A 26,964-nucleotide genomic window follows, 5' to 3' on the forward strand; every position below is an offset into this window, starting at 1 on the left:
GTAATAAATGTTATTTGCAGTTAACAATTTTCTTTTTTCTTTATTACAATATTTATGGCAAGACTAGGTATAGGTTTGGAAAAAATTGTTATACAACAACTAGCTCGTCCTGGCTTCGTCCGGGTTGACCCGGGATAAACACCATGTTAAATATTTAGCCTAACGATTACCTCCTCCGGGCTCCAACTGCAACGTAACCAACTCACAAACAACCTCTTTATAATATTAGTAGAGCTATCATTGTATTATATTAGTTATTATTAGCTTTCCGCCCGCGGCTTCGCCCGCGTGGAATTCGGTTATATCGCTTTCATCTCCTTATTTCCACTCCTTCTACCCTTTTTTTCGCCATAATAATAAAAATAAAATAAATAAATAAAAATTATCCTGTGTCCTTTCCGAAGTTTAGTTTTACCTTCATAGTAAATTACATCAAAATTGGTTCAGTGGTTTAGGCGTGAAAGTGTAACAGACAGACAGACAGAGTTACATTCGCATTTATAATATTAGTAGGGATTTTTTGGACAATGATTTATAACAAAACCGGTACTACTAAAACTGCTCAGTCTAACCGGTTATATTTTACATTCCTTTTGTTTTCCCGTAATTTTGGGTAAATCCAGATGTTCTGTAAATATATTTTGTTGTGTTTTTTACGTTTCATATCCTCCTACCAAATCATTTCATTATGTAAGAGAAACACGAGTGCACCAAAATAATATAAATATTGTCTAGACAATAATATAATTTATATTACAAATCTACATTTTTGGGCGATTATTTGCATTTCCTGATCTCATTTTATGGCACACACCTGTACATACCTATATAGGAACTTTTATACGATAAATGCGACAATAATATAATGGAATTAACTTATCAAAACTATTTTAATATTTGTAATGCGCTTGAACAAATTAATAACAGGATTAGTTACGTTGATATGGCGAGTTAGCTGTTGTAATAATGTTTTGATTTAATCTAGCGACGGGCCGCTTTTAAAACATTTAAAAGATTATTTTAAAAGAGCAACTACAGAGTTTCTTGCCGACTGTTCTCTGTAGAAACTGCCTTCCGAACCAGTGGTAAATGTTGTAACTGTGTTATATGACGATTCAAAAGTGCTTCTATTGGAAGTCTAGTTGAATGAATAAATGTTTGAGTTTGAGTTTGTTCTTCTTCTGCTTTTTATATGGATAAAAATGGCGTCTGACACTCGGTAAAGATATAAATCACATGGTAAAACAAATATTTAAAAAAAAACGTCTCCAAATTGTCAGAACTAGACCAAAATGAAGTGGGACCACGTGGCAGGCAATAGCTTTCAAATAAAAAAAAAAAATCCTAAAATCGCACAAAAAATACAGTCGAATTGATAACCTCCTTCTTTTTTGAAGTCGGTTGATAATCTTTTAAAAACGGACAAGCCCGAGTATTATCATTGCACAAACAAATAAATAAGTGCTTAACCGAAAAAGAAGTTTTAATTTACCTTTATTATATTCGTTGTTAATACTATTACTAAAATATTAAGATACGTGTGTTTCAAGGACTTTTACTTTTCCTTGCGATAGTTTAAGGTTAATATATAACATAAGCATGCGATAGGCAAATGAAGAGTTAAAAAGTATATGAAATTTAATTAAGTATAATAAATTTTAAGTACGTACGTATAATTACTAGCCTTCCGCCCGCAGCTTCGTTCGCATAGCCAAGGAAATTCCTCTAGAAATGAGATGTATCACCGCGACAGATGAAGGCAATAAAACAAACACTATGGATACTTACTAATTACTAATACTATTTACTGATGATACCTAATTAAGTATTTATTTTCAATATAAGATTTTGCACTTGAATGGCCTTCGTATTAAGTTAGTTACGTAATACGATAATTTTATGCAAAGTAGACATCAACATAAAATTGAAAAGCAAATATATTAATGTAAAAAGGAAATTTCTTTTAAACAGAATTTAGTGGAATGTATTGAGAAGTACTTTATGATATCATCATCATCTCCATCATCATCATCATCATCATGTTCCCACTGCTTCTTCCATTTCATAACCGATTTTAATCAAATGTGCACGCCATGTGCAGTTTTATCAAACTTAAAAGATAGAATAGTTTATAATATTAAAATTACTATAAAGGACTACCCGAGCGGAGCCGGAGCGTCCAGTTAGTAATAAAATGAAATATCTTATATATAAAATTCTCGTGTTACAGTTTTCGTTGCCATACTCCTCCGAAATCGACCGACCGATTTTGATAAAATTTTTTCTGCTTATCCAGTATCTATGAGAATCGGCCAACATCTATTTTTCATACCCCTAAATGATAAGAGTAAGGCAGAACAGCGTTTGCCGGGTGCAGCTAGTAGATACATAAATTCAATGTTGTAGGAGACTAACATAATTTTACGAAAATTTTGCTAAACATACGAAACGAGGGACAATTTTCATATAAGTAATTTAAAATCGAGTTTTGTGAAAATGCAGAAGTTTCCAGATAAAGTAATCAGCGATTATAAAACAATGATTCACACAGCATTGTAATGGATTTATCATTATTCAAAGTAAGCCATAAAAGCATTACTTTCTTTGTTATGGCAATGAGCAAACAGTAGCTATGACAAACTGTTATTTTTAGAAAATTTTTACATCATTTGCCTATACATTATATATGCAAATACATTAATAATCGCTGAATTTTCGCGTTTGGAATGGAAGTATTTTTAACATAGATTTTCTTATATATTGGAGTGGGCAACCGGGATGGTTGTTCGCCTGATGGTCTTCACCGCATAAGAACATTGGCAGACATGGGGCAGCTCTGCAAATGCGTTACCCGCTTTTAAGGGATAAGGAAAGGATTGACGACGAGAATAAAGGAATGTACCGGGAAGGAGGGAAGGAGGAAGAAGGGAATAAGGATACGGGCCCAATTTACCAAACTAGTACATCCGCATCACCTTCACCAATGAGAGTAGGCAATTCGTGTGGAAACGTGATCGACTCCCACATTAATGAGAGACCATATATTACAATAATATAGTAACGAAAGATCAAGGACACTCTGTTATGAGGATAAATTCTTCTTTTTTAATTCTGAGCTGAGCAAAAAATAAATCTTTATTTATTTTTTTTGTGTTACCATTTACCGGTCTACGTGTACACAATGTGTGTTAGTTTCCACATTTCTATAGGTGGAAGTTATTTGGGGGAGGGAAGTTATTTCAAAAATAAATTAATTAAATCGAATTAACTGCGTTTTCTCGTAAATATAATTGACATGATTTTTTTTATTTTAATTTTATTTTATTTCGAATGTAAATTTCAATTTACAGGTTAATTTAAATGTAGACGTAAATAAGTTCGTTGGTAATCTATCAAAGACTTGTGTTGCAATTTATAACAAAACGTGACTATACGGCATTTCAGTTACATAGTATCATAGTCGATAACACACAAACGAAATACAATTACAATTTTAATGAATGGTTTTTGATATTTATTAAGTTGGTTGACTCGACTCGTTTGCTCCGGTTCTCTGGAATGGAGAATAGATCACTACTAACGGTCACCAAGAGGATTTCATGACAAATATCTTCTACGCTCATAACAGATAACTAGTAAGTTAGTAGTATTGTGTACTAACTGCGCCCCGCGGTTTCACCCGCGTAAGTCCGTATCCCGTGGGAATATCGGGATAAAAAGTTGCCTATATGTTATTCTAGTTGTCAAGCTGTCTACATATCAAACGATATGCGAAACGATAGTATATATATATATATATATATATATATATATATATATATATATATATATATAGTAAGTATCTCCATTCAAATACATAAGACGAATTAACGTCCAAATTAGTCAGCGACTATAATTACATTCTTATCATATCAGTCTAACATTAAAAGATTGAAAAGTATTATGCTTAAAATGTTTGTAAACTCCATTTGCCAACCCTTTACATATTTATAATGTTTATAGTGTGGGTACAAATAAATATATCTTTTTTTTTTAATACAGGTAACCCTTCTCCAGCTTAGCAAATATTAATCATACAACAGTTCGTCGTAAAGTGTATTTACTTTATGTATAATTTATTCCATGAGCCGCACATTCATATGTGTAAAGTCTAGAATTACATAATACGATCTTCTATTTTCATTTGAATGTTTGAAGTGTCAAGGTCAATAAATGTAGGTACCTACTACTAAAAGCATACTAAAACGTAATAAATAATAATAAATACATTATTACATACGTATATTAACATAATACCTGTACTAGAGAGATAATCTAGATATTCTTGATGTTACATAATTTTATGCAAAATAAATATTTATGGTATTCATGTAAACATTGTAAGCCGGATATTGTCCTCCCGATAGAACTTAGGGCATTTGTTTTTTAGTACATGTACTTTAGTTGTTATGAAAAAATATTATTATTTTTAAACAAAAACTAAACTGCTTTAAAATTGTTAGAACTAGACCAGGCTTAAATAGGACTGTGTGGTAGGAACCAGATTTCAAATAAAATAAGAATCATAAATCGCAGTCGAATTGATAACCTCATGACTTTTTTTTAAGTCAGTTAAAAGTTATTATCCTACATCTAATATTACACATGTGAAAGTTTGTGATGTTAGTTCGGTGTATGGGTGAATATTTGTAACTCTTTCACGTGAAAACCATTGAACGGATTTTGATAATACATGGCAGTGATGGTGAATTATGGAAATACTTGCTTTTGCCCGCGGGTTCGACCGCGGATGAAACCGCTCAGCATAGATAGTACTATATTAAACTTTAATCCCTCTAAAAACAATTCAATAGAATTTCCCTATTATAAATGTTAAATAAAAGCTAATTAAAACCTATATTCTGGGTGCAACTTGGGCGCGCGCCGATATTTCCATTTATTTATTTACTAGCTTTCTGATTAGTATAATACATGTTATTATACATATATACCTTCCTCCTAAATCACTATACCTATAAAAAACTATAAAATGCCGTTGCGTAGCTTGAAAGATTTAAATATACATAGGGACATAGCTCAGACAGAGAAAGCGACTGTTTTATACTCTGTCATGCTATTTATGTAATTCTAAATTGCTTACACATTGACAGGTTCGAATTGCGATACAATTCTATTAGAAACCCTAATACCGCTAAGACATTGTCAACAAGTTATTTATCAAATTTAATTTGCTCGCACGTAGGTACCTCTGAAGCGGACTTACGAAATTCAATTTACCGTATCTATATAACAATTGATTATTATGTTTACGAAATGGTTGCTGCGGAATATTTTTCAATATATATGTTATTCCATGTCAAGGTGATTTTCACATTTGCTTTGTATTATCTTATCCAGAAAACATATTAATTGTTAAGAAATCTATTTTATGCTATATGGTACATGAGGTACCTTCAGTCATACATACAACTTGGCATTTGTACCTACATTAATGGCAAAACCTTTTTGATGGTTCAATTTTATGCTATGATTTTTATGGAATGATTGAATTGAATTGGGTTACAGATTCGGTGAAATTCATTAAATTTTTCATACGTCTTTAAATGCAGTAATATATTAATACGTATATAAATACGTGATATGCCATTTGTACGGTGAAAATATAGCTACAAATATATATCCTTAGGACATTACTTTTTTATCCCACAAGATATTATATTGAAAATATATACCTACGCGTGAATCATGAACTCTCACTCGTAATTGTTTTTTATTTGTCTATCATAAAACATTCTCATATTATAGATCGTTTATAAAATAAACTCAACATTATTTTATACAAATGCTTATTAAAGTAAGCAGTGTTTTTTTTTAAACTATCACCAAATCAGAAGTGACATGTCCACAGAGAAGAATCCGTTAAAACTCGATACATAAGTAGCTATTAAGTCTAACCATTTTAATTACCAGGTTCAGGCAGACTGCATAAAAACAGCCATGCAGCAAATATTATGTTTACAATAGCTCCAGTAAGCATTACAAATAAAAAACAGGCGTGTACTGTGTACAATACACATGCCTTTACAATAACACAGCACTCCTCAGCTTTGTCAATACGGAATGATTCAGTCGTACATGTTTTAAAATTATCTGTTTCGAAATTAAACATTTTTGACGCATTAAAAATGATAAACATCCCATGAGTCAGCGTGTAAATAATTGAAGTTTTTATTTAGAATTACGTTCAAATCGAACACAAGAAAAGGTTAATTTCTTATTTGTTAAAATACATATTTTAATATACTTAAAACAGAGGCACTGTTGTATCATAAATAATAACTAACAATAACTACTACTTTTTACACAAAAATAACGTGATGAGACCAGTGTATATTTCTATACTAATAATGTAAATCAGAAGACTTTGTTTGTTTGAACGCACAAATCACATGAACTTCTGAATTGAATTAAAATATTCACCGATGGATGATCGTGATCCATGAACATACGAGTACCACGGACGAAACCGGATTGCGAGTATTTGATACAGATAAGATAGAAAACCTCATAGACAAGACTAGTGAATCTGTATACATAACCAATGTTTTATGTATTTTTTTCATTACATTGTATCATTATTGCATCGGATACGATTCCACAAGACCTTGGAGCTCTCAAAGAGATTATGAACAGTAATGTTGCCTCTAAACGTTATCTCTGCGATTTTCCTATTTTATTTATTCAGTTTTCTTGACCCGATTTCTAAGTAAACTTATCGGCATGCTTTTATTTGCCATCAAGCTGATTTAATGAGTTTTCACCAGAATATATGTTTGTGTGACTAGCTTCTGCGCGCGGCTTCGCACGCGTTAAATTACGAGTAGTTTAATAGATGTCATTATACATATAAACCTTCCTCTTGAATCACTTTATCTATTAAAAAAACACCATCAAAATCCGTTGCGTAGCTTTAAAGATTTAAGCATACATAGGGACATAGGGACAGAGAAAGCGACTTTGTTTTATACTATGTATCTAGTGATTAATGAGTATTCACCGGAATATTATGTTAATATCTAATAATGTATCGAATGTATGTAGGCGAAACATAATTAGACTTCTGAAATATTTACTTGTTACAAACCCCAAGCCTAGATATTCATTTTGATTGAAAGTAGGAGAATATGATCACAAACTGTTTGGTAGATTTTGATTACATGACTGATTGGAATTATAAAGAGGGTCAAGGGTTCTACTATTAATAATAGCATTTTAAATATGATGATATCCTTAATAATATTACAGATGCAATAATGTATTTGTTTATTTGTCTCTCTTTACATCGTTACGGGGCGAGCAATTTTAAGATATGATTTTTGTCTGGAGATAAAGATAAAATTAGGTGCCTAAATGACATGATAATTTCCTTCGACTGGAAGCCGCGTACGGATAGGTAGTATTACATGGCGCTAATTGTTCGCCCCGGCTTCACCCGTGGTACATATGTAGCCAATGTCACTCACAGAAACTGCATCTTTCCAATAGTGAAAGAATTTTTGAAATTGGTCCACTGTTTTTTTGCGTGAAAACGGAATAAACATAAAATACTTAAGTTTTTCGCATTTTAATATTAGCGTGGATTTACAGGTAACCTATATGGTTAACAAGAAACGAAAGCAATATCATTATTTAGCGCTCAAGTGAAAATCGGCCATCCTTAGGCTTTCACGTTTTCTCCTTTGTCAAAAGCGTATCTATAAATATTTACCAAGTTCAACCTTGATTGCAAAGCATAATTACACGTTAATTGTAAACATTCTGCTGTCTGTTGAAAGCTTAAACTTACTTTGAATTACAAACAACCTAAATAGTTTCAAAAAGTTATGAACGTTTAATTTTTCTCAGTACTATGGTACCGGCTAAGTCGAAAGGTCGTCCGTACAAAATTCGGATATTACAACGTTTTTCTTAATCTGTTTCTGAATTACAATAAAGTTCCATGAAGAAATAAGAAAAAGGGCAGATGCAATTTCATCATCATCATCAGCCCATGTGTTCCCACTGCTGGGACAAGAATCTACCACGCTGGCCAAGTGCGGGTTGGCAGATGTCACAAGTCGTCGAATAATTTCTTTCTCAATTTCCTTTTAATACTACTTAACGTTACTCTCTCTGACTCTAAACTGAATTAGTATACCCAGACTTTAATAATTACTATGGCCTTCCAAGCTGATTTTGATTCCTTCTGCTAGTCTGATACGTAGATATCTGTGATGATGTCTGAACGTAGATGAAATAGCTACTACGGTATGTTGCGTAATTCTTCCTATCCTTTGACAATAAGCTTATTGGAAGTACATCCGGAAACATGTTATATTAAATAATGAAAGCCAACGATTGCACAATACTGATTGTATAATAACTCCGAAACGCAACTGCACGCTGGTTTTTGATGTTATTTGTATACAGTTGAGTGTTTGTTTTTTATTTCGCCATGGCTTTATAACATAATAATAGTTATAATGTTGTGTGGGTGATGTTTGGAATTATTCATGGCGCAAATGTTTTAGATTCAGTTTATATTAAAGAAACCTAAGTGACCGCTCATGTTCGGGAAACATGGAGAGAAGCACTGGAGGCCAAGACCCACTTCGGGGTTCAACGCCAAAGGAGTACAAATCGATAAAAAAACGATACATGGCCTGTAATGACAGATGGCCTGTACCCACATAGAAGGCCTCAGCATGGCTGATGATGATGAAAAGATCTAGGAGTCATTAATACGTCTGCGTATGATATACATTTGACATTAAAATCTTTATCATATCATTTTTTTCAGGTTCTAAAATAGTTTGACCGTATATCCTTTGATTTACGATTTCATGTACAAGTAAATGTGTCAAGATTAAAAGATTAATAACGAAATACCTTTATCGATACTCTTTTAAAGCAATGATAATGTCATTGCCTATCACGTTGACACTAATGCTATCTTCTGGTGCCATCGTTGCCTCAATGTTGGATAATTTTATCTTGCTAGGTTTCACGACTTTCAGTATATTATAATTACGTGGTCTAATTATGCCTCAATTATGCCTAATATTGACTGTTGATTCCACCAATAATATAATACACTAGCTGTTCGCCCCTGATTTGCCCGTGTTACATATATACCAGGTCATTCAGTGAAGTAGCAGCTTTTCAATGGTGAAAGAATTTTTAAAATCCATCTAGCAAATTTTTGCATGAAAATGAAAAAAAAAAGTTTACCAGTACTTCATAGGATTTACTAAAATTAGTTGGTATACGTAAGGATTTATAAAAAAATCCCTTTTTGTCTTGTTTGAACATTAATCTAGACTAGAATTAAGGGCACTGGTATACACAGGTACAGTATACATGTTAAAAAAGTGATTTCAATAACGGAATGCGAATTGACATTACGCCATACTGTAAACACGAATTGCGAATAATTATAAATTACCATCGTCGCAGCAAATATTAACGATAAATTTTTAATATTATAATTAAATTTTAATTACCTATTAATTCGTTGATGTCTTCAAAGAAATAGCAATTGTGTAATCTATTATAAATGATGAAGAATTTATTGTTTTGTTTTTCATTTGCAATTGGTCGTTATATTTGTAAAATCGGTGTTTTTGGTAATTGTTGCCACTCTGCTTTACTCATGAATTATGACTAGCTTCTTGCCGTGACTCTGTTTCTTTTATATGCGCTGATATATGATTTCTTCTTCTTTAGGACAGAGAAATCATATTTGTTTTGTTGTAAATATTCCTTTAAAAAGTTACAGTGACGGTTACGTGTCTCATCAGAGGACGTAGTTTTATTTTTATTAAGTTTTGGGGGATTTTTAGGATGTAAAACAGGGACACATAGGGTTTTAACTAGCGCTTAAACTAGCTAGTAACTCATCCCGCAGTAAATTAGTTTTACATAACTAGCATTTGTACAACCCAGTCTCGTCAGTTCTCTTCAAAAGTGATATAATTGATCAATTTAACAAACCAATATTATGTTATCTGTGGCCTAACAAAAACTTCAAACTGTCAAAATTAGATCAAATTTAATTTTGGCCACATGGAAGGTACCAGCTAACAATTACATAAAATCAGCGTTCATATTTCACATAGGTTACAGATCAAAACGATAACATCTGTAGGAAAAAAAGTACAAAATTGGTGTTTATGATAATCATAAATGATGAATCACCGGATGTAAATGATGCCATCTCTTCCTATCTTCGCAGATCTGCTTATGCAAGAGCAGGACATATAGATCATCAAGATTTCCCTCACGTCCTTTCCTTGCGATTGTGACTCAAAAAGGCCGACAATATCTGTTTATCCTTTTACATATACTTGACTGTCAAGGTGAAAACATCGTTTGTTCGTGGATTAAAATAATCACTTCAATTGCATCTTGAGATTTTATTAGAGCAGTGGCTAATGGCCCTGTATAATATACACATAGAAAAGTCTATATTGTAAAACATTTACTTTATTTATATTTTAAGTATATAAAAGAAATACTTAAAAAATTAATTGGTTATAATATTTTTATCAATTAATTATACTAGAAGACTACACTTATGATGATTTTATGTACGGCACTTCACACATATGTACTTGGCACTGGCAAATGAAAGTAAAGTTATAATAATCTATTTTACTTAGGTACTCTATAAGAAAAAAAGAAATTTTATACAAACGACTACCGAAAAGCGGGAATTAAAATATTGCAGCACACGGAATATTTTGTGTTATATTTTTGATATGTGTGTATCGATTTTTATGTTGTTTTTTTAATGTTATGTGAATTAGTAAGGACTAGGGAGTGTTCCTAGCTGTCTTTGATGAAAATCGCTTAAAGATAGCCGCCACCAAAAATCACAATATGTCGGATTAATTTTTTTGTAATTTGTCAATATGAAAGGACTAAAATACTATTCAAGATGGCCGCCAACGCAAATTAGGGTCGGGAATTCTTTTAATTCAAATATACTTGTTTGTTAAACCGTTACTTCTGAACCTGAGGAATGAAGGATGTTGAAATTTATTATGAAAGTTTATTAGCAATTAAACAGTACGTTTAGTTATTGTAGTAGTTTCAAAATAAAAACTAAACCATAATTATAAGCTAATTAGTTATAAAAGTTAACATAAAGCACTAAAATCACTAACTACAAAACAATACCAGCATTTAAAACGACGGGCTATATTAATTTTTTCTACATAACTCTAACAGGCAGTTCCGTGTTGCGTCACTTTATTGTCATAAAGTATTACTTTATTACATAAAATGGTAGAAGACCATTCTTCTGTTATATTTAATTTTCATTTACGTTTTGTGACGTAATGAATGCAGTAACGGAAGTTAGGTTAGGTCATTAATAATGATGCTACCTTCGTGTTTCTGTAATCTATACTTCTATAATAAGATAAATTATACAGCTGAAGAGTTTGTTTGTTCGAACGCTCGATTCTCAGGAACTATTGGGATTGAAAAGATCTACGGATCCCTCAATTATTTACTGCTTTTTACTGCCTGTAGCCTATGATAATTGCAATGTCTGATTTTACTGACTAAAATTGTCAGCGTCAAGGTAAAATTTAATATGTTTAGGATAAGAAAGAAAGTGCACCTGGTATCTCTTTATTTTTGATACACTGGAAAATATAATGCTATTTTTGTAACATTAAAAATTTATCCTAATAAAGATACCATCATAAAGGTGTGCCAATTATAAAATTCGAATAATATCCAATAAAAAACTATTCTGTAAAACGGTGAAGGAAAACATCGTGAGGAAACCGGCATGTCCGAGAATCAAAAAGTTCGACGACATGTGACATCTGCCAACCCGCACTTGGCCAGCGTGGTGGATTGTGGCCTGAACCCTCATAGGAGGCCTGTGTCCCAGCAGTAGGAACATATAAGGGCTGATGATGATGAAAAAACTATTCATAAATTTATGGAAAAAACGTGATCTTATGAGCGAATACACGTGCACAAAAGTTGTTTCCACAAAAGGTGAAACGACTTAAAGGTATGCAGAATCCAGTATTTTAGTGGTACCTACCTTCGAGAATCGATAAAAAGTCCCCTAAAAGTATCGCCTCTTATACATATTGAGGTCTTTTTGAGTTTCTTAATAATCAAACGGTCTTTCCTGTATATGAACAAATGTTAATGATTTTATGCAATTAACGCTAGTGATAAATATCATATTAAACATTTTTAACACACTTTTAGCTTCACGTGAAGGTTTGTATCTCAACGGACAAATTTAATTCAAACTTTCTACACTTACCAAGGATCGGTGATAATTCGTTTCTTTCATGAGTTCATCTTATTATCCTGATTAAGATCGCCAGGATGAATAATTTCCTCACGTAGGTATACTGTATCTGTATGTGATAAGAGCAAGTGAGAATATTTAGTTGATTTAATATATACGATTAAAACGTGATTTTTAGTTTTTATATTGTTAGGTAAATATATCCTTGCATCCAAAGATTTATTAAGGCGTTTAGTCGCAATGTAACACTTTAAATCATTGAATAGGGAATAAAAAATCAATTGGCAGCCGTACTATAAAACACAAAGAGAAAAAAAAACAAATCTTATTCATGAAAAAAGTTTCTACTAAGGAGGTGAAACCACATTTCAATTTCCATATGTACACAAAATTTAGGCAGCATAAAGATTTGGGAACACTAAAATCGTACTCAAGGGAAGCCAGCTGAGGTTAGCAGTATAGATACTTCGCAACCAACAGTGACTGTTAATTGTCACGTCCGTGTGTTATATGCAATGGCAGATAAATAATAAATTGTATAATTGAATACGTGTTTTATTCAGATTTTCTCCTCTGTTATTGTTTATTTTGAGGACGCCTTGCGTAATATTGATAAGGGAAAACTGATTCGTTTCGTGTTTATTGAAATAAATCAATACTTATAATTGTGAAGAGTTGTTTTGTTTGTTTGGATGATCTAAGGAACAGCTGGACCGATTTAAAAATTCTTTCATCGTTGTATAGGTACGTGTCCCGACTGCTTTGTGTGGTCAGATTATAATGCATGTATATAACATTTCGAATATTAAACCTCGGGTAATTATTATATTTACGTTATAGAATTGAGCGTAAGAAACGCTAGATATTAAAATATGGCGTATAAAATGTATTATTTATGTAACTTTATTTTCTTTATGGTAAAATTTCACAAAGTTCGCCACACGAAACGAATATCATTCTAGGACATTAATACAAAACTGACTCTTGAGATTATTTGAAAGATCTTCTACGTTAGACAAATTATGGCGCCAAAATAAAAGTCAGTTTTTATTACGCTTATTGAACAATGAAATAATGAAATATAGGGTACCGAGGAATAACAAAATAACACCAAAACACTATACATTTTGCAAGCCAGCTGCGTTCACTATACGTATGCATTGAAACCTCCGTTTTTGGGAAGTCGGTCAAAAATAATTATTGCAACAAATTGTATTTCTCAGGTAAGGTCGCGGTTTTAATGTCAAATCAAGTTAAGGCGTCGCCCAATAAACCTGTATACATGTCATTGAACTTTATAATTTGCCTCTTAAAAGGAGTGTTGCATGTTTATTTTTTGTAAAATGGTGAAATTTACAGCTACGGCAATATTTTCTTTTAATAAATTAGGTAAATAGGTCATAAAATATGTGTTAAATAATTATCATCAGTGGCTTGAGCTGTGTTCATTTTACCTTACCACAAAATTATGTTCTGAAAAGGGAGAAAACGGACCTCCGGCTCCCCCACTCACCGTACGAAACACAGTAGCAAACTACAATTTCACGCTGATATCTGCGGGGTTGTGGTAGGAAAATTTTTGCTGTGTCCCTTAGGCACAAAAAAGGGTGTCAGAGAGGTTAGGTGTTGCCACGGTTCGGCGAATGACATGGGTTCGTATCACGCCTCGTGATAATTTTTTTTTCTATTCTTTAAGAAATATTTATATAAAAAGCATTTTAATGCTGTAAAACTAAAAATTAAAATTATACAAGTAATTCATATAACAATGTAATTCCGCAAACCTTGTTGGAAAAATATACGTTGCGTTACAGTGTTTACACAACTTGTCAGTCTCAGAAGACAATGTTTTCCTAACTTTTAAAGGTGAATATTATATATTATCAAAACAAAATTATAAGTTTGTTGAATTCATTGGTACAAGCCATAATTGGAAACGAAAATTAGCGAACTAGCAGCGTCTTAAAATGGCTCTGAAGTCTAAACGCCTTGGAATTTATTTAAATTCCATGGATTTAAATGACGGTATAAACAATAATTAAACTAAAATAAAAATTTAGTTTTTAGTTTTATAGCATTGAAATGCTTTTATAAATGAGAAATTTTTTTGAAAGAATAGAAAAAATTCGATCACGGGGCGAGATTCGAACCCGTGTTTCTTTGCTACGGTTAGGCAAGAAACGCGGGTTCGAATCCCGCCCCGTGATCGAATTTTTTCTATTCTTTCAAAAAATTTCTTCTTAAATAAAAAGTTTTTATTTTGTATAGAAACGTGTCAAATTTGATTTTCTTGCTGATTAAATAAACCTGTAGACTCTTTTCATTTCTAAATATACCGCATTCAAATAAATTTAAGAAAAGTCATTAAACACTTCAACGGCGCTGACTCTTTTTTGAAACCACGCGATGGTTGACGTGATAAAAACAATGCTTTAAAATCTGGTTCACAATTTCGTTATAACCCGCCCGCTCGGGCTTCGTACGCGTAGTTAAAGGGAAAGTCCCTTGCGTTCACCCACATAGTTTCTGTTTGCGTCTTGGATAAAAAAATCTCGGATCTTAAACTATCCTTGTAGGTATAACCTAAGTTGTAACCGTATTATTATACTACTCTTTAATTGATTCCCTGCTTTAAAACGTGACATGACGTGAAAAGGGACAAACACAGAGAGTAGGGTCCTTTCGCACTTATAGGTAATAGGTGTTAGGATTATATTATAGTAAATAAGATACGCTGATCCAAAAGTAATGATAACCAGGTATTTCTATCTATTGATAAAAATAAGAAATCTTAGTGATAAAAATAAATGTTTATTGCTTATTACTAAGTACCTATAAATAAGATGATTTCTTACAAACACATTAATTTGAATACAGAACTCCGGAACCACCACAATGGATGATTTCATTTCAATTCATCCAGTTCATTTAAGTTCGTTAGATCTTAGAAGTCGTCTGTTTAAAAGAAAGTAAACTTATAAAAATCTTATAGAAAAAGCTCTCCCTTCTTATGTGCCAAGGCGTTTAAGGCAGAACAATAATATTAATAATAAATGAATATCTTTACGATTGACAGAAGATGAAAGATGACTATCGTGAAAAACGTACATCACGCCCGATATCATTATAAAAAATAACTTGCAGGTAAAAGGAAAAAAAATACATAATATATTACACAAAAAAAAGTCTAAAATGTGGATCTGGTACACTTAGATCTAAGAGATATAGAGAGTTAAATTGTTGAACGATAAGTACCGCTTAAGCGCGTAAATAAGTTTGAATAAGGGGGACTAGAACTGAGCGTTGTTTTTTAAATCCGACTTTTAGACGTATACAACAACACATATTGTGTTACTATATTTTTATATTACAGACACTTTTTATTTTATTAAGAAAACTTTACGGCTAATTTGTAACCATTAAGACGTTTATAAAATTCTTTAAAATATGTTAATAAAACAAACATCATATGATGAATAAAACTAATTATCATTATGAAACGCTGTCAGTTCACGAGGACCAGGATACTCGTCAGACAAGTGCGAATTAAACTCACGCGGAAAGCTTAGAAATGCTTCCCAGTGATTACACTTTTCTGTCGGCGGTGTACTCTCAGAATCCAATATTATTAAACATATCTTATTAACACAAATTTGTATACAAATTAATAAAACATGTAAAATAACAGCTTTTTTGCTTGATGCATATAAAGGAACACTGTAATAATAATTAAAAATAATAAACTACTATTAAAAAAGACATAAATAAATACGCTACGATCTGAACAGCTTCCGTTACCTTCCGTTAAATGGACATCTATCTCTAAACGAATTGGCGGGAAAGGGCGACAAAGTATCATTTAGAATGCTCATTGGTATCTGGCCTTAGAATAATTACTGTATCACGCTGTACTGTTTACATAGCCCGCGACAGCTCCACGTGCGGCAAACGGGTTTCTGCAAACAACTCGAGATTGCGACAATGATGCTATTTGCAATATAAACTGCTGTTGGCAACTCTGATGTCAATTGTACTATGCGAAAAGCAAAAAACCTCTTTGTATAAAAACTATACCAATGCAAAAGAAGCTAAAGGACACACTATACTCTATTGGATTTAAAAAATATAGATTCGAAATTCGAAAACTATTTACTCCTTCACAATAATCTTATGAATCTTCGAAAAACAAATAAAAAAAAAAGATTGTCATCTTAAGACACAATTTTTATTTTTTTTTTTATTTTACAGTTCCTGCATATCGAGCAGTAATCAACACTTTAAAATATATATGGTTTTTTTTTCCTTTGTATTTATTTACATTTCTCAGATGTTTTGGTTTCGTTTTCGAAATAGTATGAATTTGGATGTATAACAATATAACATACAGGCCTTCATTTATCTTACATTTTTATTCCCTAATAACTACGCAAATAATGTAATGAAAATTATGTGTAATATAATATTTTTTTTCCAAACATCATATATAAACATCCGCATCTCATAACCGCACCCAAATATTTACTAAAGGTCTGCAGATCATTCGTAAGGCGCGTGCAAACAGACAAAACTATTTGATTTTTCTATATCACCGTAACAATGGCTATGCGTCATATGATAAATACTTAAATATATGCACATAATGTTCATTACGGTTAACTTGTTCTGAGAAAAAATGATTCAAGTCTTAACATAACAATAGTATATACACGTGACAATAAAGTTTTTAGACAGAAATTTTGCAGGTGTAACACTTACTAAATTATATTTCCCATATATGTGTCACGTAGCCCCCCCCTTTTTTTCCTTCTCTGATACTTGCAACAATGTAATACAAATTCACAAACTTAACACGATACTCAAGGATTGCGTAGTGCAGCTTCCTACAACGAAGTATTCATCTGAACTCCTTTATCTAAATCCCAATGTTATTGAAGACGGCACCCCGACAATAAGTGCTGTGGTACAATGAGTCTCCTAATTAGAAACATTTCAAATGTTTTTTCTATCCTACTCCTAATTAATTGTCATTACATCCCACATCCATTTTGTTTCTAGCAAGACTTCAATATTACGCTTTGATATACTTTAAATTAATCCTTTCATCCTTATATTTTAAAGTAATCACCATACGCCTATATGATTATCACGATAATATAAAATGGGAAGTAAATTCGTGATGGACAAATGTATGAAATATTTACTTATTATTATATTTAAATCGGTTCATAGCGGGTTAGCTTCCTGCTAAACATATTATTATGTTATCTGTGATGGTAAATAATTAATACTTCATCGCGACTTATTAGCCACACCTTTAGGTGGTGGAAAATTAAGAATACCTTAGTATATCACCTAAACCTTAACATAATACATATATATGCACCCTCCTTAGTAGATAACTAGAAGTCCACCCCGGCTTCGAACGTAGTATATATATAGCCTATAGCCTTCTTCAATAAATGGGCTATCTAACACTGGAATAATTTTTCAAATCGGACCAGTAGTTCCTGAGTTTTGTGCGTTCAAACAAACAAACTCTTCAGCTTCATGATATTATAGATTTAAATAAAAGTTCGACACATATTTAAATGAATACAGAAAGGTAAGTTGAAGTTTAAATAATATTAAACTCAGCACAATTTTCTTTATCTTCAGATTATAAATAAATAACAGATATTTTATCATTAACTACTTGAAAAATTTTATACTTCACCAAAATTCTATGCAAATTTTGCTTCAGCATAGCATAATACATATTGCATATTATAAATACATATTTGAAGTGTCGAAATTATTTCTAGTGTCAAATAGAAATAGTTTTAAATATAGACTAACACTACTAGTATAGTATAAAAAAGCAGTGGTGGCTCAGTGGTGAGAACCTCGGACTTCAAAATCGATAAGTCGGGGTTCGAGACCGGGCGAGCGTGCAAGAAATAAATTGATTTTTTTAATTTATCTGCACATGTGGATAACATCACCACTGCTTAAAACGGTGAAGGAAAACATCGTGAGGAAACCGGCATGTCCAAGAATCAAAAGTTCGGCGACATGTGACATCTGCCAACCCGCACTTGGCCAGTGTGGTGGATTATGGCCTGACCCTCATAGGAGGCCTGTGTCCCAGTACTGGGAACGTGTATGGGCTGATGATGATGATGACTAGTATAGTATTATATTATCTGTGCTAATACTATGTATTGGTAATTTGCTATAAACCTTTGTATGTTGATGATTCGTTTATATCAAAAAATTGTGATCTAGAACATACATAATGTTGGTCGTCTCAGAAATTCCTTTTCTATGCAAAGATTACAAAAAGGAAACATTTGTGTTTCGCATGTACGTTTGTAATGATTTTTCACGAAAACTGCTGGATGGATAAACAAAATACTCTCACCATTAGAAAGCTGCATCACTGAATGTACATATGCCCTTATATATGTACCATGGGCGATGCGGGGCAAACAGATAGTGCTTAATGAAGAAAAAACTAATTATGCGAATCCAGGTCCTCTTCATATGACCGTTATGTGATAATATTTCTTTTGTTGTTAATACTATAATAGAGTGAGTCAACGAAGCGTGAAATTTAGGGGACATTTTTCATGAAAAATTCTCGCGAAAAATAAGTTTAACCATATTAGCTACTAGCTGCACGCCGCGGTTTCACCCGCGTAAGTCCGTATCCTGTAGGAATATCGGGATAAAAAGTTGCCTATATGTTATTCCAGTTGTCCAGCTGTCTACGTGCCAAATATCATTGTAATCGGTTCAGTAGGTTTTGCGTGAAAGAGCAAGAAACACACACACATCCTTACAAACTTTCGCATTTATAATATTAATAGGATTGTATAATAAAAGGTATATTAAATGGGACCTCTAAATAAATAGTTACAACTCAATCACGATAAAAAGACGATGTGAACCATGAAACCATAAAATTAAAAGTTTTGTAGGTCAACCTTATTGTTTAATCTTTCTTCCTATTACTCCAAGGTGTACCCTTGAAACAAAGATTAGTGGTTTTAATTTGCGTAGATATATAACAATATTTTATACAATATTTTAGTTTATTTTAAAAAAAAAACTAAACCTTCAAATTGTCCGAACTAGACCGAATTTAAATGGAACAAGGAAGGCTTTTAAATAAAAAAAATCATCAATTTCGGATCACCCAGTTAAAAGTTACGAGTTACGCATGAAATACGTTCGAATTGAGGACCTCCTTTTTTGAATTTGGTTGAAAACATAGACTATATAAAAATCATGGCAAAATTATTTGTATAATAGCTTATATGGGTTACACATAAGCTATTATATTTTTAAGATATGTTGGTAGCTTCTCTTGGAAATAATATAAAACTCCAGTTACAGAAAGATGAAATGTAAAGGAATAACTATGTTTGTCTATCATGCTATCGCATCGGAACCGCCGAATGGATCCGAATGAATTTGAATATTAAAATATATCAAATAATAAAAAAAATTACAATGCTAAGTTTTTGAAGGAAGACTTGAAGGAAGTTATAGAGGAAATATGAGTAGGTACATAGCGTATATACTAACTACCTTGAAAGATTTTTTTTTTTTACAAAATATCAAAAATAAATACATAATTATTTCATTAGTCGCAATACGCTAAATAACCTTATATAATCAGTGATCAATGAAGGTTTTAATTTTTTTTGTTCCAGTAGTGTACCGCAAGGTTGTCGATTCGTTTCGGTTTTATCTTAGTTCGACGAAATGGCTGAGTTCTGCGATGCGACTGGTCGCTTTTGAGTCGCATGGCAATATATAATGTATTGGCCTGTCGCTAGAATAAACCTCTGTCAACTGACTTCAAAAGAAAAGGGATTTGCATTTCGACAGTATTTTTTGTGTTTGTTAGTTGAGAACTTTTGACTAGATGCGATTTTTATGATTATTTTCTTATTTGAAAGCTGACATTTTCCGAGTGGTATCATGTTGTTAACATTTTCCGAGTTGTTGTTGTTGTTGATGACAATGTTTATGCCACTAAGTAACCTGCTTGTATCGCGCAATAATAAAAAAGTAAGATTCAAATTTTTAGTTTTATTGCATTGAAATGAGAAATTTTGAAAAGAATAGGAAAAATAGAAAAAATTTGATCACGAGGCGGGATTCGAACCCGCGTTTTTTGCCAAACCGTAGCAACGCCTAGCCTCTCAGCCACCCGTGATCCCCTGGGGATCCTTTGGGATCCCGTGATCCCGCTTCGTGATCAAATGTTTTCTGTTCTTTCAAAATTTCTCAAAGTGAGATTCTATTTATTATATGAGGAAATGGTGCCTATAATCTAGTGTAAAAGTCGCACTGCATGCAAATACCCTATATTTTATTACGGTATTAAAAATAAACGTGTCCTAGAAAGTATGATCTAATATTTATTATGTTAAAGCGTTACTTTTACTTCGCAATTTAATTATGTTTATGACTTTATGCACATTTATTTTATTGCGCGAAACCTAGTTAATGATTTCTTAGTACTGGCTGCGGATGCTGGCAACTTTAACTAATTATGATCGTTGCTTTATACAACTGGTCTAGCAATTAGTGTTTGAATGTAGGTAGCATGGGTTTGTAGATATTTTTTTGTACTAGGCCCTCGTCCAGGCTCCGCTCGGATATCAAGATTCCTGCTTTATCCCAAGGGAGCATTTAATCGAGATAAAAAGTATCCTATCACCCAAGTCAGCTTATACCCTATCTGTATACCAAATTTCATCAAAATCTGTTTTGGATTAAGCGTGATTGACGGACAAACAAACAAACTTTCTCATTTACAATATTAGAGTGATAAAAATAAGCCTACTTAATGATTTAACGCCAAAATACGAGGTCAAGAACCTCCGTACGGTCGTAAACAACAGCACATAACGCCAAAGGCCACAGCAATTATAGTAATCTTAGAACTAAATTTGATTTGATATATCGAGTACGATTCCACAGAAAAACCGTCATCTAATCGAGCCATTTTTAGTACTCTGTTATATTATCTGTGGTAGGTACTGCATTGTACACCTCGGTGTGACCTCACGCCAGGATGGAGCTATTTGTATAAACGCTGCGACATGTAGACTTGCAAAGATATATTTCTGTCCTGTTTTGGACTTTACTTACATCACAGATAACATAGTAGTATACTAGCTTACATGCAATTATCGTGGAAAAATGTCACATGAGAAGTTGATCTATAACTATGTAGTATCCTAAAAACTAAATACATGCTTCAATAAACTAAAATATTTATATATTTCTCCTTTTCTTTTTTCAGGTAAGTGTTTGATGATCTCAGCGTTCGCTGGACCCGTAAGTTAAATAACCTTTTTGAAGAAATTTGCTCTTTTTATAATCTACAATAATATATTTGTGTTTTTAACGCGTTAGCCTCAGAATCTGCTGGACCGATTACATAATTCCACAGCTGGGTATCTCCGTGATTCCTGAATGCTATTTATATACCACTGGCGGTAGTTAATTTTTTTTTTTAATTTTGTTTAATTAGTTATTCAAGTTTTTAAAGACCCAAACTAAAAACAGTACAATTTTTGGACAACTTAGACTCAAATCTGTATCCTCTACCGTTAAAGTTACAATTGAACTTCTCACTGCGACTGTCGGTCATTGAAAAATATAGCAAGGAAACGAGACTAATTTAATGCAATAAAATACCAGTGTCATGTGTGAAAATATGAAACTATTATTATTCCAACCACGTTAAATGGTTTACCGCCTACCGCATTTTTATGTTAAATTAAATTTTTTACGACCATCGATATTGATATTTATTTCCTTTTGTTCTCAGCATGCTTGTGAGATTATGTTTTATGTATGAATATAATCTGTTGTGTATGTTAATAAATAGAAAATTGTTTATTGTCTCGCAAATTCAATTTATCTCAACTATAAGTTAAATTAAGATTTGTAATGCGTCGCTTTGACTCGTAAATATCAAAACACGTCTTAGTTATTCGTTATTATTTGTTTATAACCAGTGAACACCGACAATTGAAAATAAAACCATAAGATGCTACGAATCTAGTCAGATCTACGCCCTGCAACTTCACCTTTTACTGCTCGTATATGAAAGCCGAGCAATAATTTTAAATGTATGCAGAAGCCCCATTATCATGGAAATGTTACAGTTAACTGCAGTAATGTTGTAAACATATTACCGTGCTTCATGAAGTGTATTATAAATCTGTTTGTCATCGCTTGAATGATGAAATTTTTTTTTCATACACGCGTTAACACACCCAACACGGAGGTACGAAAACCATAAGAAAAAACCTGCTAAGTTTTCTCGTTAAAATCACCTAAAGTATATTTTGCCATGCCAAAAAGGGCGTTCCAAGGACGTTGCTCTACAAAAATAGCGTGATTAGAACGCATTTCGGCTCAGAGATTAATATAAATGTAATGACAGTGACTGTGGAATAATTCCTCAGTGAGGTCATAGTGTTAGTACGGTAGTGCGTGAACGTGACGCGACAAATCTAGACCGATTGTAGCCTAGTTTTAGCGTCGCGCTGACGGCACCCTGACGGCACCCTGACGGACCCCTGACGGCACGCTGACGGCACGCTAACCGTCAGTGCCGAACGTATGAACCTCTATGAAGCATTTTGGAATAAAGCGTAGTTATTGGCGTGTGCGTCGCATAGAGGTTCACAAACTGGGCGAAGCCAGGACGTGCAGCTAGTTCATAATAAGTAGTATTGGGCTGTAGGATTAAATGCCTTCTTCACAATTAGTAATTTATTAAAAGACCTTCACTTGATAGTTCTTAAAATAAATTAAAATCACAAGGCATGACTATGGCATTTAATGACCTCGCTGGTGGGCTGTTGTCATCAAGATTTCTTTTTTACCCCAATGGAGCATTTATTCGGGATGAAAAGTATCCTATCACCCAAGTTAACCCATACTCTGCCTGTATACCAAATTAAATCAAAATCCGTCCAGCAGTTTCAGAGTGATTGTCGGACAAACATCCAAACAAACTAACTTTCACATTTATAATATTAGTGTGATAATATTATATCGACTATAAATTAATATTTATATTATATAGGTACAACTAATCCAATAGTGGGCCACATGCCATGTTACGTGTATTGTTTTGATATTAGCTCCAATATAGGCCATTTTATGATATGACAGTTATGTCTCATTGATCAAGAACTAGCGGTCCGCTCCTGCGTCCAGTAGTTCCAGAGATTAGCTGTATATTTTTAGTATTTATAAAAATTCTTAGAAGGTATTTTAAATTTAATGGTTATTTGTTTTAGTTCACAAATGATGATTGAGCAATATCTTGCTTGATTTAACTGTAATATATTTATTCGATGACATATATCGATCTTATTTATAATATAGTACCTGGATTACCGAGCTTTGCTCGGTTTAACTTCGTGAAGTTAGATTGTTTATAAGCGTTTTTTTTCCAAGATTAGTCTAACCTCAAAGCAAACACTCATTGACTTCGTTACTTAACAACGCCATTTGTTGGAACTTTAATTATTCACCAAAAAATGTTTAAGTCGATAAAACACGAATATGACATTTTCTAAAAAATATTCCTAGCTAGATCGATTTATCGCCCCCGAAACCCCCTATATACTAAATTTCATGAAAATCGTTGGAGCCGATTCCGAAATTCCAAATATATATATATACAAGAATTGCTCGTTTAAAGGTATAGGATTTAGGTGATCCGGCAAACGTTGTTTTGCCTTATTCTTATGATTTAGCGTTATAAAAAATAGATGTTGGCTAATTCTCAGACCTACCCGATATGCACACAAAATTTCATTTGAATCGGTCCACCCGTTTCGGAGGAGTGACATTGGGACAAGAGAATTTTATATATATAAGATAGTGAATGAGGAAAACCATTTCAAATACAATAAATATCATGCTTAGTTTATTTTAATAACATTAATATTAAAACTTTCGAAAAATTAGATTTTTAATGTCATAGGCTGCTCAATTCATCACTTGCTCAATTCTATTGAGTTTTCAAATCTATTTAAATTACAAAAATAATGAAAACTACTGGAGTTCGAAATACCACCGTCAGGTATAGAATAAAATATAAATTTCAATTTTTAGGTATATAGGCCATATATTATACAGTAACTCTTATTTAGCTTTAACATAAATAAGACGTTTAGGTTAATCTCTAACGATATTATACGTTCAATATAAAACGTTATTTGCTGGATTATTCCACAACAAAACAGCTCAAGTGCTCGACAATGGACCGACCTACATAACGAGTGTCTATTATATCATTTGCTATATACATACTAAGTTTGTGTTACGGCTACTAACGCAGATTGGATTGATAATTTTTTTTTTTTTATTAAAAACAGTAAAAACATAGATTATAGACCAGGAATATATCTAATTTAAGAAACTGTATTGGTACCTATCATGCGGTTGAAGCAACGAGCGATTACTATAAAAAGGTTCATTTCAATTATTCATATAACAAATCACTTATATTACACATTTGTATTTAAAAAAATAGTCGTTTTATGTGATCTTTCTACCATGTGATTTGTCTATGCCAAGAATAACATAATATACCATTAACTTGATGAAATATTCCAGCTGTACTGTTAGGGTTCTAACAAGAAAAATTAAACCTGGATAAAAATTTTATAACACCAATTATTACTACATTTTACTAGATCCTCCCGTTGGACGAAATTTGACCTTCGGTGCAACGCCTTTCACCCGCACTTTTTGCAATATTTTGTACCTAAAACGCAATCAAGTAAACCTGTTCTCGAAAATAATCTCATCAGAGAGACGGCCAACTACATACACACGATTCAAAACACATCGGGAAAACCAAGCGGATTTCTGGCGTATTGAAGTAAATTTTAGATTTATAGATAATTGAAGTGACTGCGACATACAGGCGAAGAGGCGTCATGTATCCTGCTCAACTGTTGTTACGGAAACGTGAGATTTAATAATTTGGAATTGGACGCTACCTATATCCGCTTGATATGACTATAAATTGCACTCGTAATTTGGTCTGTGTTTGACGAGGTTGCTTTTATGACCAACTAGATGACCTGGCAAATTGTTCTGCCTTACTCTTACAATTTAGGGATATTTCTCCACTATTTATTGGGTGTTATTATTCATATAAATCTTCCTCTTGAATCACTCTATCTATTAAGAAAAAAACGCATCCAAAACTGTTGCGTAATTTTTAAGATCTAAGCCTACAGCACAGACACATGGACAGCGGCAAGCGACTTTGTTTTATACTATGTAGTGATTGTGACGCTTTTTATAACATAAATTGTTTCTATATTGAAGTTTGCTAATGTCGTGTGAATTTGCTCGCTACGAAGCTTAGCCCGAACAAATATTATTAAACAAAATTTTATATCTAATTTCAGATAATGGCACCTATACTCTTTAGATCCTAAATCGCATACCTATCTTGCAACAACAGGAAATTACACAAGGAAAATACCACTCAATTAACATAAATAGGTCAAACAAGACGTCTGGAAGGATCTAGATTTAGAATGGCTTTAGCAATTCGGGGCGGGTAGGTACCTGGCCATCACGCGAGCGTGTCTGACCTGTCAAATTAAATAAACGATCTCAGTTTGAGCGGATGTTGGCTGTTAGGTCACCGCTCCTCTATAAAGCAAGCCTGTATATAATACGAGTATATATCCCGAAACAAAATTACTATTAATATAATTTTTTGAGTCTCAGCGTTTACAATTAACTCCACAGTCGGCTATAGTAGAGATTTTTATGGATGTTCTGAGATCTGGGTGTCGGTCGTAAACTGTTTTATACCCCTAAGTTATTACATATCTAAATGAATAATATAAATCTGAGAGAATTAGTTCGATTTGAAAAGTTATTTCATGTTTAGATTCATGTCCATTTATGAAAGAAGGCTATACATATATATCTCTTTATATAAGATTCTCGTGTCACAATGTTCGTTCCCGTCGTATTCCGAAACGGCTGTACCGATTCTCATAAAATGTTGTGTTCGTTATAGGAACGTCGGTTATATGTATAACAACGTTTGCCGGATCGGATAGTTTTATATAACACAGTACCTACATATTTAAAACCAAAGACGGAGTCCTGTTAAGTTACATTCCGTGTCGTCACATTCAAATTTGGTCTATTTCTGACTATTTGAAGGTTTGGTTTTTTGTTAATAATTTTGTAGTAACAACGATTAATCACGGTTGTTGTCGAATTTACTTAAGAATAGGAACAAAAAATGTTGAACAAACATTGGCCGTCATACACGACAATGAATTTGTTGACTTAAATGTAGAGTGTTTTATTAGATTCGAATAGCATTAGGTGTTGATTTTTATTGTTGATTCTATTTCATGAACGAATAGTTTAGTTCTAGAATATTCTAATGACGTTTCCAAAAACAAAATTTTTTAATTCAAAATAGTTTAAAAAAGGTTTTTAATTCGACGGCATATTTTTTCATGTTTTGTAATTCTGTAGGTTTTTAAGCAGTGTCGCGGACGTATTTTAATCAGCTCCCGTGGCCCCTTCACTCAAGTGGCTAGACGGAACACAGTGGGGTTTTGGTC

The 26,964-nt window shown here is 32.7% G+C and overlaps 1 protein-coding gene across 1 annotated transcript in view; it reads left to right on the plus strand.

Moving 5' to 3' along the window:
• LOC119830691 (putative inorganic phosphate cotransporter) overlaps nucleotides 1-26,964 on the plus strand; it is a 57,831-nt gene that overhangs the window by 1,927 nt on the left and 28,940 nt on the right. The window lies entirely within an intron of this gene.

This window comes from Zerene cesonia, chromosome 12 (assembly GCF_012273895.1).
Source record: "Zerene cesonia ecotype Mississippi chromosome 12, Zerene_cesonia_1.1, whole genome shotgun sequence".
Lineage (NCBI taxonomy): Eukaryota > Metazoa > Arthropoda > Insecta > Lepidoptera > Pieridae > Zerene > Zerene cesonia.